General features: G+C 39.5%; 1 protein-coding gene across 2 annotated transcripts in view; it reads left to right on the forward strand.

Annotated features, from left to right (window-relative positions):
* Positions 1-1,203: 1,203 nt before the first annotated feature.
* Positions 1,204-15,783, forward strand: part of LOC118265295 (kin of IRRE-like protein 3) — a 149,845-nt gene continuing 135,265 nt past the window's right edge. The window contains exons 1-2 of one of the 2 annotated variants that reach the window (XM_050705911.1): positions 1,204-1,346; positions 11,328-11,445. The gene's annotated coding sequence lies outside the window, so the exon portion shown is untranslated. The remainder of the gene's footprint in view (positions 1,347-11,327; positions 11,446-15,783) is intronic. The other variant, XM_050705913.1, reaches the window with a different exon arrangement.

Below are 15,783 nucleotides of genomic sequence, written 5' to 3' on the forward strand. Positions count from 1 at the left end.
ACGGACACACTGTAGCCGTCCGGGTGAGAGGTCAGCAGAAGGTCCAACAGTGAAGGCCTCTGGTCTTCCACATCTGGGATGCGCGTAGGCACGGTAACCAGCTGTGTCAGGCCAGAAGCAAGGGCTAGGTCGTGGACAGATCTCCCTGCGTGGTCAGTTCTACTAGAACCAAGCCAGTCGGCGTGGTGGGCGTTAAAATCGCCAAGTAAAACGACTTCCGCTGAGGGTATCTGCCCTTGTACAAAGTCTACAGCCGTCTGGATGTGTTCCATGAGTCGGTCAGTCTCGCTATCACCACTATGGGACCTGTATAGGCACGCATAGACACGGGGGTGGTCGTCGTTATCTAGACGCGGCCATAAGATGGAGAGGTCCCTACCTTCAAGATTTCTGAGGCGACGAAAGCTGATATCGTCTCTAATGTACACGCATACCCCGGCCCTAGACAAGAAGGAATGCTCCAGTCCATACCCAGGGTAGGTGAGGTACGATGTGTCCAACGGAGACGATATCTGCGTCTCAGTTAAAAAGAGCAAGGCGGGCTTTGCTGTCTCAAGATGGTAGTGGACAGCGTTAAGGTTGGAATGGATTCCCCTGATGTTGCAGAAGTCCACATTCAGCGTGGCAGGGGGTGCCGAAGTTGTTTTGCTCTTGCCTCGAGCTGTAATGCGCGCAGTTTTGCCCCCCCCCCAGAGTACGATGTGGGGCGGCCTAGACGCCCACGCTCAGGGTGGTTAAACTCTGAGTATGGACGTCCAGAGAGGGATTTTCCAGTGTAGTTGGTACCCTCCTGGGGTAATCGAATTGAGTTGAACTGCGCCATTATGTAGGGGGGATGATGGGCCTCTGGTACCCTCACTCACTCGGTGAAACACAACGTGAACGTTGTTTCACACCGGTTTTCTGTGAGGCCGTGGTATTACTCCGGTCGAGCCGGCCCATTCGTGCCGAAGCATGGCTCTCCCACGGTAGAAAAGAAAACTTTATTTTTCAGTTTTATTCTACAGAACGCGAGCTCAACAGCAGTAGCTCCTTAATTACTATGGGCCTCGCCGTATTTGGACCCAATAGATATTTATAAGATGTTATTGTCAGAGTTACTCAAAATGGAGAAATAAAACTTCCACACGAAGACCGACATCCGCGCGGACGGAGTCTAGTCTAAAGTAATTTCGTTTTGTTATCGATTTACGACTGTATCACGTATAGGATCACTTTGCAATTAGTTATCACATATCATTAATAGCGTACATTCTTTTTTCAAGTCGTGTTTCAAGTTTTTATTACACCTGTGGTGCCAGTTGTCCTTGAAGTGCCGCCGCGCCGAAATCCGTCTGAAATCGCACGTAAGTTAGTCATCAGAAGCCATATTGTCAGTAGTACGAGGGGGCGTTTTTATATTCGCGGAATGGGGGATAAGGAGTGGAAATAAAAAAACCAAATTATTTTTCCTTTTCAATATATTCACCTGCAAGACGAATACATGTTTCAGATCTTTCAATTACTTTATTAATACCATCATAAAAAAAGATTTCTTTTTGTCTATAAAATACGCCGAAACTGCCTCCTTCACTTCATCATCGGTGGTAAATTTTTTACCCCGTAGCTCTTTTTTCATTTTTAGAAACGGTTAATAATCACTCGGGGTCAGGTCTGGGCTGTAGGGTGCGTGTTCTAAAATATCGAAGCCCACCTTATGCAGGGCAGCCACCTGTGGAACATCGGTTACGACTGGGTGCTGCGCACCGACCTCCCGAACGGTGTCAGCGTAGTCTGCTACGCCGACGACACGCTGGTGCTAGCGCACGGGAGGTCGCACCAGGCGGCGGCCAATTTAATGGCGAGAGCGGTTGCGACGGTCGTTGCAAGGATCCGGCAATTGGGACTCGAGGTGGCGCTCCACAAGTCCGAGGCCATGTGCTTTCATGGCCGCGGAAACGCGCCACCTCCGGATGGGTCCCAAATAACGGCAGGAGGGGTTACCATCGGCGTCGAGACGACGATGAAGTACCTAGGACTCGTCCTCGACAGTCGATGGAACTTCGTGGAGCATTTCCGACGTTTGGCTCCTAAGTTGGAACGGACGGGGGCTGCGCTTAAGCGGCTCCTGCCCAACCTCGGGGGCCAAATGCCTCCTGCCGGAGGTTGTACGCGGGGATCGTGCGGTCCATGGCCCTCTACGGAGCCCCTGTGTGGGCGCCGAACCTGATGCGGCGGCCAGCTCGGGCGCTGCTCACGTCCCAGAGGGTCATGGCCATTCGAGTGATCCGCGGATATCGCACGATCTCCGGAGAGGCGGCCAACCTCCTTGCCGGACTCCCGCCGTGGGATTTGGAGGCGAAGGTGCTTTAGTTTGCGCGCCGACGCGCGTCGCCGGGGCGAAACTCCACTGCCGCGCCAGATTAATGCGTGGCGGGATGAGCTCCGGCGCGATCTCATGGCGGAATGGCAGCAGCGACTGTCGCAACCAAGGGCTGGGCTCGCTGTCATTGCAGCGGTAAGTCCCCTCTTTGAGGAGTGGCTAGAGAGGCGCCACGGCGTCCTCACCTACCGCCTGACGCAGGTGCTTACCGGACATGGAAGCTTCGGTAGGTTCCTGTTTCTGATTGGGCGGGAGGAAACGCCCGGGTGTCATCACTGCGAAGACCGCCCGGAGGACACGGTGGAACATACGCTTGCGGTCTGCCCTGCGTGGGCTGAGCACCGCCGTGTCCTCAGGGATGTGGTCGGCGACGGCGCCCTCTCGCGTCCGGCACTGATACAAGCCATGGTGCGGAGCGAGGGGGACTGGGATGCTGTCTCCTCCTTCTGCGAAGCAGTCATGCTAGCTAAGGAGGAGGCGGGGCGCGTGAGAGAACGAACCTCCTCACGCCCCAGCCGTCGCGAGAGACACTCCGGGCGTCGGGGATCGCGCGACGATCTCCGGCCACCGTAAGTGCGGGTCTGCGGACGGTGAGCAAGGGTAGCTCGCCGCCCGACCAGAACCAGACCCGTGCGTGCGGCGCGTCGCGTTCTGCGCGCGCCTCAAAGAGCCATCAGACCACCACAGATGGGGCCCAGTAGGGCTGATGCCTAATCCGGAGCTGCGGACTACCTAGCGGGTTTACCGGGGCTCCGGCTCGACGGGCAGGAGTAGGAACGGGGTGGTTTTTAGTCAGTAAGAGTCTGACACTCCCTCTCGCCTCGCCCAAGGCGGGAGAAGTCATTGGATGATTTTCCACCCTCAAAAAAAAAAAAAAAAAAAATGCAGGGCAGCCAACGCAACGCGGCTCTTGTGAACGGGCGCGTTGTCGTGCAAAAGCAACACAGCTTTCGTCAATTTTCCCCGTCTTTTCTCCTTAATTGCTTCTTGAAGTCGCTTTAATATTGAAGCGTAGTATTCCCCGGTTATAGAAACACCTTTATCTTTATAGTCGATTAATAATAATCCTTTCAAGTCGCAAAAGACCGTTGCAATGTTTTTCCCAGCTGACTGTGACACCTTAAACTTCTTAGGGGGTGCTGCGCCCTTTTTATGCCACTGCATGGAATCTTGTTTCGACTCAGGTTCATAATGATGAACCCAAGTTTCGTCTCCAGTAAAAATTCGACTCAATACATCATCCTTGTCTTCCTTACAGAGGTTCAAAAATGCACGTAAACACTCTACGCGCTATTGTTTTTCGGGCGGCTTGAGCATTCACGGTACTCATCTTGCACTGACCTTAGTCATGCCAAGATGATCATGAATAATTTTAAAAATGGTTGTATCGGATACTCTAACCATTTCTGCGAGTTGTTTCTTCTGTAGTCGAGCATCTTCCAGTACATTTTTTCAACTTTTTGGATAAGTTCTGGCGTGGTCACCTCGATACTCCTGCCCGGCCTCGGGTCGTCTTCAATGGATTCCCTACCTTGTTTAAAAAATTGTGTCACTTGTACACCATGGTTTTTCCTTGACAAGAGTCACCGTAAACCAATGACATCTCATTCATTATGGTCGCAACTGTTTTTCCTTGCTTGGTAAGGAACTTTATAACGGTACGAGATTTTTTCCATATTTCACTTTTCACTCCCGATTTTGTTGCTTGATTGACGATAACTCAAAGACTAATTATCTAATTGCAATGAAATCTCGTATTTATACTCATTATTAGTCACTGAACACGTTACGACCTAATGAGCGTAATCCTCCCCCCACAACCCTCTCATTCCGCGAACTTAAAAACGCACCCTCGTATCTCAATCCAGGGTAGGATAGAGTAACTCGGCGCCCGACCAGATCCAAACCGACCCGTGTGTATGGCGCGTCGCGGTCCTTTCCCCCCTCAAAAAAAAAAGGTGGCTCGGCTAGCTCGGGAACAACTCTCTAACTTCGAAACATCCTTGCAATATTTTAGCGATGAATATGACAAGATTACCACCATGCTTAAAACGACTACTGATGAAAATACACTCATGCGCAATGAAAATATTTCCCTCCAAAATAAGATGAAAGACATGGAGTCTAGACTTGCACATGTGAAGCAGGAAGCCCGGCAGAATAACTTGGAAATTAACTGCTTACCCGAACACAAAAATGAAAACCTTATTAAAACAATTGTACAAATCGGCAACGCAGTCTCTTTTTCTAAATCGTTTTTTCGTGTTCAAAAATCTAACCCGGCTTCCAAAAAGCCTAAGGCGGTTGTCTGCAAACAACAATCTCTTGGGCGCTATTCTAATATATAACAGGAAGAACCCGAAGAATAAGTTAAATACCAAACTTATTGGTTATGGAGATACTGAGTCTCCAGTATACGTCAGCGAACATCTCACACCCGCCAATAAATCATTACACGCGGCCACAAGAATCGCCGCTAAGGAAAAGAACTATACATATGTGTGGGTTCGGAATGGGAAGATTTTCATTAGGGAAGATGAGACTGCTATATCCCAAATTATTACACACCGTGATACTTTAAAATCGTTAACTTAAGCTTAATTTATTTTTGCTAATATTATATTACTTCTCATTACATGTCAATGCCTACTTATAATTTAATAATAAAATTCAGTCACCTAAATATATATTATCAAAATAGTAGAAGTATACGAGGTAAACTACAATCTGTATTTTTAAATGTTTTGAATATGACCGATGATGTAATTAATAGTCTTAACGGAAACGTGGTTCAATGATAAGCTATTAGATTCAGAAATCTTTGATGATCGGTATCAGTTATTCAGGAGAGACAGACAGTCGGGTACTTTTTCTGAAGGTAAAGATGTTTTTAAAACAGCAGTAAGTACACCTCCCCGGTGTACTTATTGCTGTTTTAAAAACATACAGTGCTTACAGGAACTTTTCGTTTGAATCTAAGTGCGAAGATTTGTGGGTAACTTTGGATCTGGCCAGTTCACGCACGAGTTACGAGTCAAATAAAATACATTTATGCGCCATATATCTCGTCCCACCAGTCAACTCTAGTATTTTATCATATTTTAGTGACAAGATAGATGTAATTCATCATACATCAGAAAATGTTATTCTTATAGGCGATTTTAATTTGAGTTTCTTAACTTGGACAAAGGCACCTTCAGTGTCATATGTAGAACCACAATCTCTTACAAACAACGTTAGTACTTTATTTGTAGACCTTTTATCAAGTAATGACCCTAAACAATTTAATTATGTGAAAAACTAAAATGACAGAATACTCGATCTAGTAATTTCTAACTCAAATTGTTCTATTGAAGTTTGCCCAGGCAAAGATATTATAAGTAACATCGACGAATATCATCCTCCACTAGAAATTACACTGCAACTTAAACTTCCTACTTTCTTGCGGAATAGAAACAAACCGACCTTTAAATTTCATAAAGCCGATTATCATAAGGTTAGAGAATGTCTTGCAGATGTAGACTGGGTAAAAGAACTATCGGGTTTACCAAATATTTACGTAGTAATTTATCATTTATCATTTATCATTGATCAAACAACAATACTACAAATACATAGACAGCGTTCAAGAAAACTTGTTAAAAATCCCTAAATCTATATAGGTCCTACATTAAACATAAAAGAGATAATAAAAGCACAATCCCAAAAAAAAAAATGACTCTCAACGATACAGTAGCCACTGATGGGATGGTGATAGTATTGCTAATTTGTTTGCTGAAAGCTTTGCATCAGTTTATAGTCCCAGCTCTAATGACATGTATCGTCCCTCCTCAGTCATAAACAGTCCCACAAACGTCTATAATAGTTTACATAATATCTGGGGGCACGGCAGTGCCCCCGCCAAGTCGAGCAAAAAAAAAGCGGCACGGCCGTACCATCCTTTTCTCGAAGCAATTCGGGCCTTTTTCGACCCCCTATAATTCGGTTGTGGATAAAGCAAGAAACCTGAATCTTCAGTAACTAATCCGGCATTGTATAAACACGGAATATTTAAAATTTCAGTCAATTTGAACCAGTAGTTTAAGAATGACAACTTGTTAAAGTTTCTAAATTTTGTCACTCACTGACTCACCGATCATCAAAAGTCCAAGGCACTTCTAGCAGACTTAGAAGCTTCATATTTGGAATACATATAGAGTTTAGTGTCTTAATCATGGGAAAACTTAAATATTTTGTAATTTCGGTCCAGTTTTCCAAATACACCAACTGCATCAATAACTTTGTAATCCCATATAAATATATGGGATTACAAAGTTATTTATGCAGTTGGTGGTTATAAATTTAATAGGTGTAGATAGGTACCTACCATATGAGGCAAGGGAGGGGGTATAGGGTGGGTAAGGGTGTGTTTAGCCCATGAAACTGAACAACATTATTACTTGTAAAATGGTCGACGTAATGAAAAACACATGATTGGACATGTCTTGAAGTACGAAAATCTAATACATATAAAAATAAGAAAATATCATAAGACCTTTAACAAAATTCGTTAGAAGTAGATGGTATCAAAAAGAAAGGCTCTACAAAAAGAAGTGAGATCCCATCAAAAACATCCTGTAAAAAACCCAAGTCTCGCAGCTCAGTCTTTCTACCGTCAAAAGTTGTGAGATCCATGTAATACCAAGTCGGTTAATCTATTTAGTGTCTACTTGAAGGACCTTCTGTCTTAAGTTATTACATAAGTTATTATCATGCCAATATTAAAAATATTTAACGTTTTAAACAAATAGATCGACTTGGACATTGCTTGATTTGATTATTAGTATGTATCACACTACACAGCACGACGGGCCAGCGACCAACAGGAACGAGAGTTTCAATCGCGTGAGGCGCGAGAGACTAAAGAATCTAATATAATATTGTAATATTCATTTTGTTTTCATGCGATGTCCAAGTCGATCTATTTGTTTAAAACGTTAAATATTTTTAATATTGGCATGATAATAACTTATGTAATAACTTAAGACAGAAGGTCCTTCAAGTAGACACTAAATAGATTAACCGACTTGGTATTACATGGATCTCACAACTTTTGACGGTAGAAAGACTGAGCTGCGAGACTTGGGTTTTTTACAGGATGTTTTTGATGGGATTCATCTGTCGGAACTTAAAATTAAGAAAAAACTACAACAACTAGACATATCAAAAGGATCGGGTTGTGACAGTATACCACCATTGTTTATAAGAGAGTGTGCAATTCAACTATCGAAACCACTTTATCACTACATAGTATAAAACAAAGTCGCTTTTTCTGTCATGTGTCATGTTGTATGTCCCTATGAACGCTTAAATCTTTAAAACTACGCAACGGATTTTGATGCGGTTTTTTTTAATAGATAGAGTAACTCATGAGGAAGGTTTTTATGTATAATATCATCCATTAAATAGTGGACAAATACTGTTATTTTTGAGGTTTCTAATGTGATGTCGCAAATAATTAAATTTTTTCCGCTTACATTGCAAACGCAGGCTGAATCCTACGAGATTTATCAAAATAATGTACTAAGTATTGTACACAATGAAAAGGTCTACAGAAAACTTCGCGATGGTATATGTCTATCTCTTATGGATATCCCACAATAACATTTTTTTGTCATTTACTTTTTACGACAAATAATGACTAATATTCGAAGCGATTTTAACCAATACAGCATTAATCCTTATCCAATTAAATACCTTAAATACATTGTTGATTTAATATAGATCTATTTGGCCTTTTACAGCATCTGATTTAAATCAATATTTTTGAAGATGTACAGATTTAAAAATTGCGGAACGTAGCGTTTACGGCGACGCGGCGCGGCGGCAGCGTGCCTATAAATAGCGCGTCGGAGGCCGCGGATTTCCTTATAGCACATTGAATTTAGCAGCGATCGGACGCGTTATCGGAGTTTGATGTGAAATGTAAAAAAAAGTAAAAATGTTAAAAAATTGTAAAAATGTAAAAAAAAAGTAAAAATGTAAAGAAAGTGAAAATATTGTGTATAAAAGATATTCCAAAGATAAGGAAAGGGGAATTGTTTTAAGTACTCCAAAAACGCGTGCGGGCTACGGGCAGTAAATGAATAAATCAAATCTACTGGATTGATTTTATCATTTTTTCAGTGAGTTACATATTTTAAACCCGTGCAAAGCCGGAGCGGGCCGCTATGTTTTTTTATAAACAACGTTCACAGTTTTTCTGTAGCGTATTTAGTATATCAGCATTGCACCCGTGCGAAGCCGGGGCGGGTCGCTAGTCTTGTATAAAATCAATCACTTAGTGATGGAATTTTCCCCGATTGCTGGAAAGAAACCATTATAACACCCATTCCCAAATCGGGAGACAAAACTGATACCCGCAACTATAGACCCATTAGCAAACTTCCTATGTTTGCTAAGGTATTTGAGTCATTGGTGTGTCCTTTTATTAACTGGCATATTAAAGGTTTACAGAAAACCAACACGGTTTTATTAAAAATAAATCAACACTTACTAATCTTGTAAGTTTTGTTGAAAGAATATTGACCGAAGTTAGTAATGGTAATGAAATTGACGCTATATACCTACAGTAATTTTAGCAAAGCTTTCGATAAAGTTGATCATTCCATATTGCTCCAAAAACTTCATTACACTTTTAACATTCATGGTTCTCTCTGGCATTGTTTTAAATTATATTCAAAAGATCATCATACTCATCTCGTTCCTTCATTCCTACATCTGGTGTTCCGGAGAAATCTCATTTGGGTCCAATACTTTTTACAATGTTCATAGATGATATAAAATACTGCATTCACCACTCTAATTTTGAAATGTACGCAGATGATCTCAAAATTTCAAAAATCGTCAATTCTGACTATGACCTAAATCTCCTACAGGATGACATAAATAGACTATGTCAATGGTGGGATACTAACGCCATGGAACTTAATGTCAACAAATGCTATTACATAAAGATTTCGCGCAAGAAGCACAAATTCTTAACATCTTACACTATGAAGGGACAAGCTTTAAAGAGTGTAACACAGGTCAGAGATTTAGGGATTATTATTGATTCGGAAATACATTTTACTAATCATATAGATACAATAGTTGATAAATCAAATATAATGTTAGCATTTATAAATAGGAATACTAGACAATTTAAATCAATAACAGCATTAAAAGTTTTTTACTATGCGCTGGTAGGGAGCAACATTGAATACTGTTCCGTAGTATGGTATCCTATGTATCAAAATAACATTCAACGTATTGAAAAAGTACAGAAAAAAATCCTCAGAAGACTATCTATCATCTGTGGTATACGGCATACGGTGAAAGATTATAATGATAGACTGGAGCATTTTAAAATGAAATCCTTGCTTTGGCGCAAAGACTATTGTGGATTAGTATTTTTATATAAAATTTTAAACTGTAGAACAGACTGCCTATCTTTGTTATCACAAATCCAAATAAAAGTCCCAATTATCCGCGAGGTTAGTTAATTATACTCTATTCGGCACGAAATATACCCGAAATAAATATGGCAGTAACGCACCTCTCACCTATGCTCTCGGAAAATGTAATGACATTTATAAGAAACATGACACTGATATTTTTGCAAGTAAAATACATGTATTTAAAATAGCCATTTATAGTTTACCCAATGTTTAGTTTTTATAATGTTTGTACTTAATTTCTAATTTCATTGCACTTAATTTTTTAAATTGTTTTTTTATACATATTGCTTGAACGGTCTAAAAATAATGTTGAGCCTACCTTTAATTTAAGAGCATTCGTTACTACTGTTGTTTCCCATATTTTTAAGATTGTCTGTATGTATCTTAGTTGGTAAGCCTTAATAAATAAATTTAATGTACAACAACAATACATGGTGTCAGAAGTAAAAGAAGAACCGTATTAACGGAAATATTTCAAAATGTCCACTGAAGGCGTCGGCGACACGAGGTGCCATGTGGCCGGACTATAATGTCTACAGTTATCGTCGGAGGCAACCGCGAACAATGCGGAGGCTTGGAGAAAATGGTGGCAACAACTGGAACTCTATTTGCGGGCTGTTCTGGATAGATCGGAAGAGAAGCGGAAGGTGGCGATTTTGCTTCACAGCATTGGCCCTAAAGTTCTTCAATACGTGCAACATCAGCCCGGATGAAGCCAAAATAAATGACGTCAATGCCAAATTTTGGCACATGGATCTGTCACACATACGTCAGAGGTTGTTACAAGAGCCTAACCTCACATATGAGAGGATGAGAGTTGATGAGGAGAGTTGGCGAAAACCCTAATAGTCGCACAGCAGGATGCAGACAAGATGGTGAAGAAATCCATCGTCGAAGACGGTGAGAACGTAATGCAACTGCGTCAAAGGAGCGGCGGTCGACGAGTCTGTCGACAGCGTGCTTCAAGTCAAACGCCACATCGGGCCACGTGGAAGTCTCCCAGTCCGATGAGGCAGTCAGCATCAACATGTGGTCGCTGTGGGCAGTCTCATCGAACAAATTGCCCAGCGATCGGAGTATAATGCAGGTCATGGAACTCATTTGGTCATTTTGCTAAGATTTGCTATAAAAATAAACAAGTCAGACGTTTACTTCCACAAAGTCGATACAAAATGATAATTATTTTGTAGGAATTTTAAACAGTCAGTCGAGTCAAAATCATCTTAGTCATTCACATAAACAGTCACACAGTCAGCCAAAAAACAGTAAAAAAGTCGATCATACAGTTAAATACTCGTCAATACGCACTCACACATCAGCCATACAAGTCAAATAAGTCAAAATAAAAATAGTCAAAGTGAGCATTATCATTGCTACACTAATAAAAGTCCAACGTCCGTCAGTCGTAAGACAATAAATAACAATAAAAACAGTCATAGTCTAGGTCAAGGTCATGTTCAATACAGTTTACATATTTATGATTTCAGATAAGTTAAGTGATGGCAGGCCGCTGCGTTGCTTAGCCGTTCAGAGTATCCTTGGAGGCCGAGTACTCGAGTGTAGCATGTGTGCTTGTGCCGATTCGTCCTTGTCTTTGGGATAGAGGTAATGTTCATTTTTTATAACAGTAACGTTGATCTTGCATGGTGGTTTCAAAGCGCTATTAATGCAGTTCCCAAGTACCACTCATGAGTCTGTGTACCCTTTTTTATATATACATATATAATTATATGTTGCTGTAAAAGCCCGAACTGCGGTAAATTCTAATATTTTTCAGAATTTTTCTAATAACTCTCATATGACACTAATATAAAAATGTATAAGGTTTTGATTGAAATAAAAGATTAAGTTTATTATTTTCATTATTTTATTCCCAAATTAACATGTAAATCACTTTGATGCATCCATAGTGTGAGTGATAAATTATATTTATTTCTGTAAATAGGTTATAAAATAACACTTTTACACGTCAGTATTTCAAATAGCTAGATGAGGCCGGCATTTCCTATCCGACTACTCTGAGAAGAAATGCCGAAACAAACTCAGAGGTCATAGTCTCTTTTAAAGTCCAGACAATAAAATAGAGGATAATGTGAAAGAACCGTGCAAGTTGATTCTGTGGTGATTTTTAGAGGAAAGAACCACAACAGTATGAGCGGACCTGTTCAGATGGCAGTACGCATGTGTCAGTTTACAATCAGCTCAGCTAACGGCTGGTACTGAATTATCCGACGAACAATATCAACCAAAAGAACATTTGGGTAGGTCTCGTAAATGCTCACACTGTCAGAATATAATTAACTAAAAGTGAAATGACTAAGCAAACTCTCCCATATTTTTTTTTTACTTCTAGTGTTTATATATTATGTATATCACAATACTTTTTGAATAAATTAATGTTTTTGTGAGCATACACTACATTTTCATAAATGTATTGAGAGGGAACAGTCAATATATTAATTTCTTTAAATAGTTCCCTAAGAGAGTGCCTCGGACTAAGATTATATATTGATCGAATGGCTCTTTTCTGCAGCACAAAGACAGACTGAATGTCAGCAGCATTTCCCCACAGGAGTATACCATATGACATGATACTATGAAAATAGCTAAAGTATACTAATCGCGCTGTATTTACATCGGTCAAATTTCTAATTTTTTTAACGGCGTATGCTGCAGTTCTGAGCCTTTTCGACAACTTATCTACGTGTGGAGCCCACTGTAGCTTAGCGTCCAGGGTTATACCTAAAAAGACAGTTGAATCTACAGGGTCCAACTCCTCGCCCTTGATTAGCACGCTGGTTTTCACATGTCTAACATTTGGTGTTGTGAATTTAATGCATTTAGTTTTTAATTCATTAAGTAATAAATTATTGGCACTAAACCAGCGTACTATTTTTGAGAGAGTACTATTTACATGATCACTGACTAATTGTCCACGTTTGAGTTTAAACAATAAAGATGTATCATCAGCAAACAGTACTATCCCATGGTTATCCTTCACAAGGTAAGGTAAATCATTAATATAAATAAGAAAGAGAAACGGGCCGAGAATTGACCCCTGCGGAACACCCATCCTAACAATAGACCCGGAGGAAACTTTTCCGTTAATGTCGACTCTCTGAATCCTATCACTCAAGTATGAGATAAGAAGATCCAGAGAACTGCCCCGTATTCCATAATGGGATAGCTTCCTGATCAGTGTTTCATGAGGGACACAATCGAACACCTTGGATAAGTCACAAAAAATACCCAATGCGTCGGCAGAGCCCTTCCATTCATCATAAATATGATTAAAAAGTTCAACACCGGCATCAGTTGTTGAACGACCCCTTGTAAAATCAAACTGGTTTCCATGTAATAATTTATTTCTATTAAAGAATCTTTGCAACTGATGTAGAATATTTTTTTCAAAAATTTTACTGAATGTAGGTCGTACTGAAATAGGTCTAAAGTTAGTGGGGTCAAAAGTACTACCCGATTTAAATAACGGAGTTATTTTACTATTCTTCATGAGATCAGGAAACACACCACGATCGACACAGTTATTAAAGATTAGAGCTAATACGAGTGCTACAATATCTATTACAGAGCCGGTTATGTACACAGAATTACTCCACAGATCTGCATTATTTTTCTTGTTCAAGGTATGGAACGTTTTGACTATCTTTATCTTTATCTTTATACTATATATAATTCTTCTGTACGTGTGTATGTCACTGAACTCCTCTTAAACGACTAGACGGATTTTGATGAAACTTTTTGTGTGTGTTCAAGAGGATCTGAGAATGGTTTAGATTCACAATTTTGTCCGCTGGACAAAGTTTTTTAAATTAGTTTTTAATTTATTAGTAGTTGTTGATTTTGGAATGTTTTACATTGGATCCGACAGACGGCGCTACTATCGCAGTGTCAAATATTAATGACGTTAGATATTGTCATAACATTTGAATAACAATTTTCATCAAAAAGGTCCAGAATGTTTTAGCTTATTAAAAAGAGTTTAAAATTTTCAAATTAAAGACGTGTAGACAGGACAACGTCTGTCGGGTCCGCTAGTATCTGTATAATCTATGTGTTCAAAAGAGAAGCCTAAATTGCAAGCTGCAACATTTTCTTTTAGTAAAGATTCTGCAACTGTGGGAGATGAGTTCAAAGACTTAGTAGTGGATACAGGAACGTCCGAAAAGAAGTTTTCAAATGCAGCTCCCACTAATTCTGCATCCGATTTAATTATATTATTATCAATTACAAGACTAAATTCACTACTCCTCTCTTTAGGCCTCCCTGTTTCACTGTTAATAATACTCCAGGTCGCTTTAATTACATTGTCACTGTTTTTTATTTTAGAGCTCAAGTATAACTGACTCAAGTATATAGATTTTGCAATAGAGCAAACTTTTTTAAATAATCTAGAATATTTCTTTACATATTCACTAAATTCAGTTGTATTAATATATGTCTTCTCGCTATAAAGCTCATACAGGCGTTTCCTACTCTTATAGATGCCAGTAGTTGCCCATTTATTGAATGACGCATTGCCATGAGCTGGTATGGTTTTTGGTGTGAAGGTGGACTTAAACTCTGTATGGTAAATGTTAAAAAATCATCACACAAGTTATTAGAATTTTTATTCCTTAATAATAAAGGTATTTTGTCAGTGAGTTTAGATTTGAAAGTTTCAATGCGTCTTTCAGTCTTTGGGTTAACAATAATATGTGGTTTCGACACTTTATTTACTTTATTTGTTATTGAAATTAATTGTCCACAATGATCTGAATCAAGCAATGATATAATTTGTTTATTAGTTGGTACAATGTCAGTATAAATATTATCTAGGCAAGTGGCACTAGTAGGAGTTATCCTAGTGGGCTCCAGAAAAAGGTTCGTGAGGTTAAATGAGGCAAATAAACTTACAATTTTTGTACTTAAACTAGAATTTTCTAACAAATTTACATTAATATCGCCACAAGTAATGATGAATTTATTTGAACTACTGAGTTTATTTAATACTTCATCTAATACTGTTTCAAAACAGTCATACAAACCAGTAGGTGGTCTATACACACTTAAAACAATAAACCGCTCTAATTCCACACAGGCTATTTCAACAGTACGTTCAACAGAGTAACTAACTATATCCTTGCGTTCTTTAAATTTAAGTTTGTTATTTATTAAAATTAGTGAACCACCATGTATAGCGTTCTCCCTGCTGAACGAGCTACCAATCTGATGATTACCAAAGTTGAACATTAGTTGATGAGATTTCAACCAATGCTCAGTAATGCACAGAATATCAACACTATTACAATTTAAAAATAGTTCTATTTCTAATTCCTTACTCATAGAACCTTGAATATTTTGGTGAACCAGATTGATAACATTAGTGTTATATTTGCAAGAGGTGGACTCTCTTGTCTTATTTTTAACCCCCGACGCAAAAAGAGGGGTGTTATAAGTTTGACGTGTCTGTCTGTCTGTCTGTGGCATCATAACTCCCGAACGGATACAGTGATTTCAATTTAGTTTTAAAGGGGACTTATGTGCGAGTGTTCTTACACATGTTTGATGAAAATCGGTTGAGCCGTTTTGAAGTTATGGGCGGTGAAAGTGGGGAGATTAACCGAAGGTCTGCAAATATACTGGGATGGGGTCTCAAATGAAACCGCACTGAAAGAAGATATTGAAAGATATTATTTTTCATACTAACAAAAAAAATTAAATTAAAAAAAATAAAAATTTAATTAAAAATTTAATAAAATATAAATTTTTATTATTAACAAAAAACCTGCACCTATGTAATCTTTAGCCTACTTAAAACAAAAACTAGTAATTAATAAGTAAAAAATAAATAAAGGCGTACGAGCTTGACCTCGAATGTAATCTTTACCTTAACAAGAATCGAAATTATAGTAAGTAAGTATATGTAATATACTAAGTCTAACT

The sequence above is a fragment of the Spodoptera frugiperda genome, chromosome 28 (genome assembly GCF_023101765.2).
Source record: "Spodoptera frugiperda isolate SF20-4 chromosome 28, AGI-APGP_CSIRO_Sfru_2.0, whole genome shotgun sequence".
In the NCBI taxonomy this organism is placed as follows: domain Eukaryota; kingdom Metazoa; phylum Arthropoda; class Insecta; order Lepidoptera; family Noctuidae; genus Spodoptera; species Spodoptera frugiperda.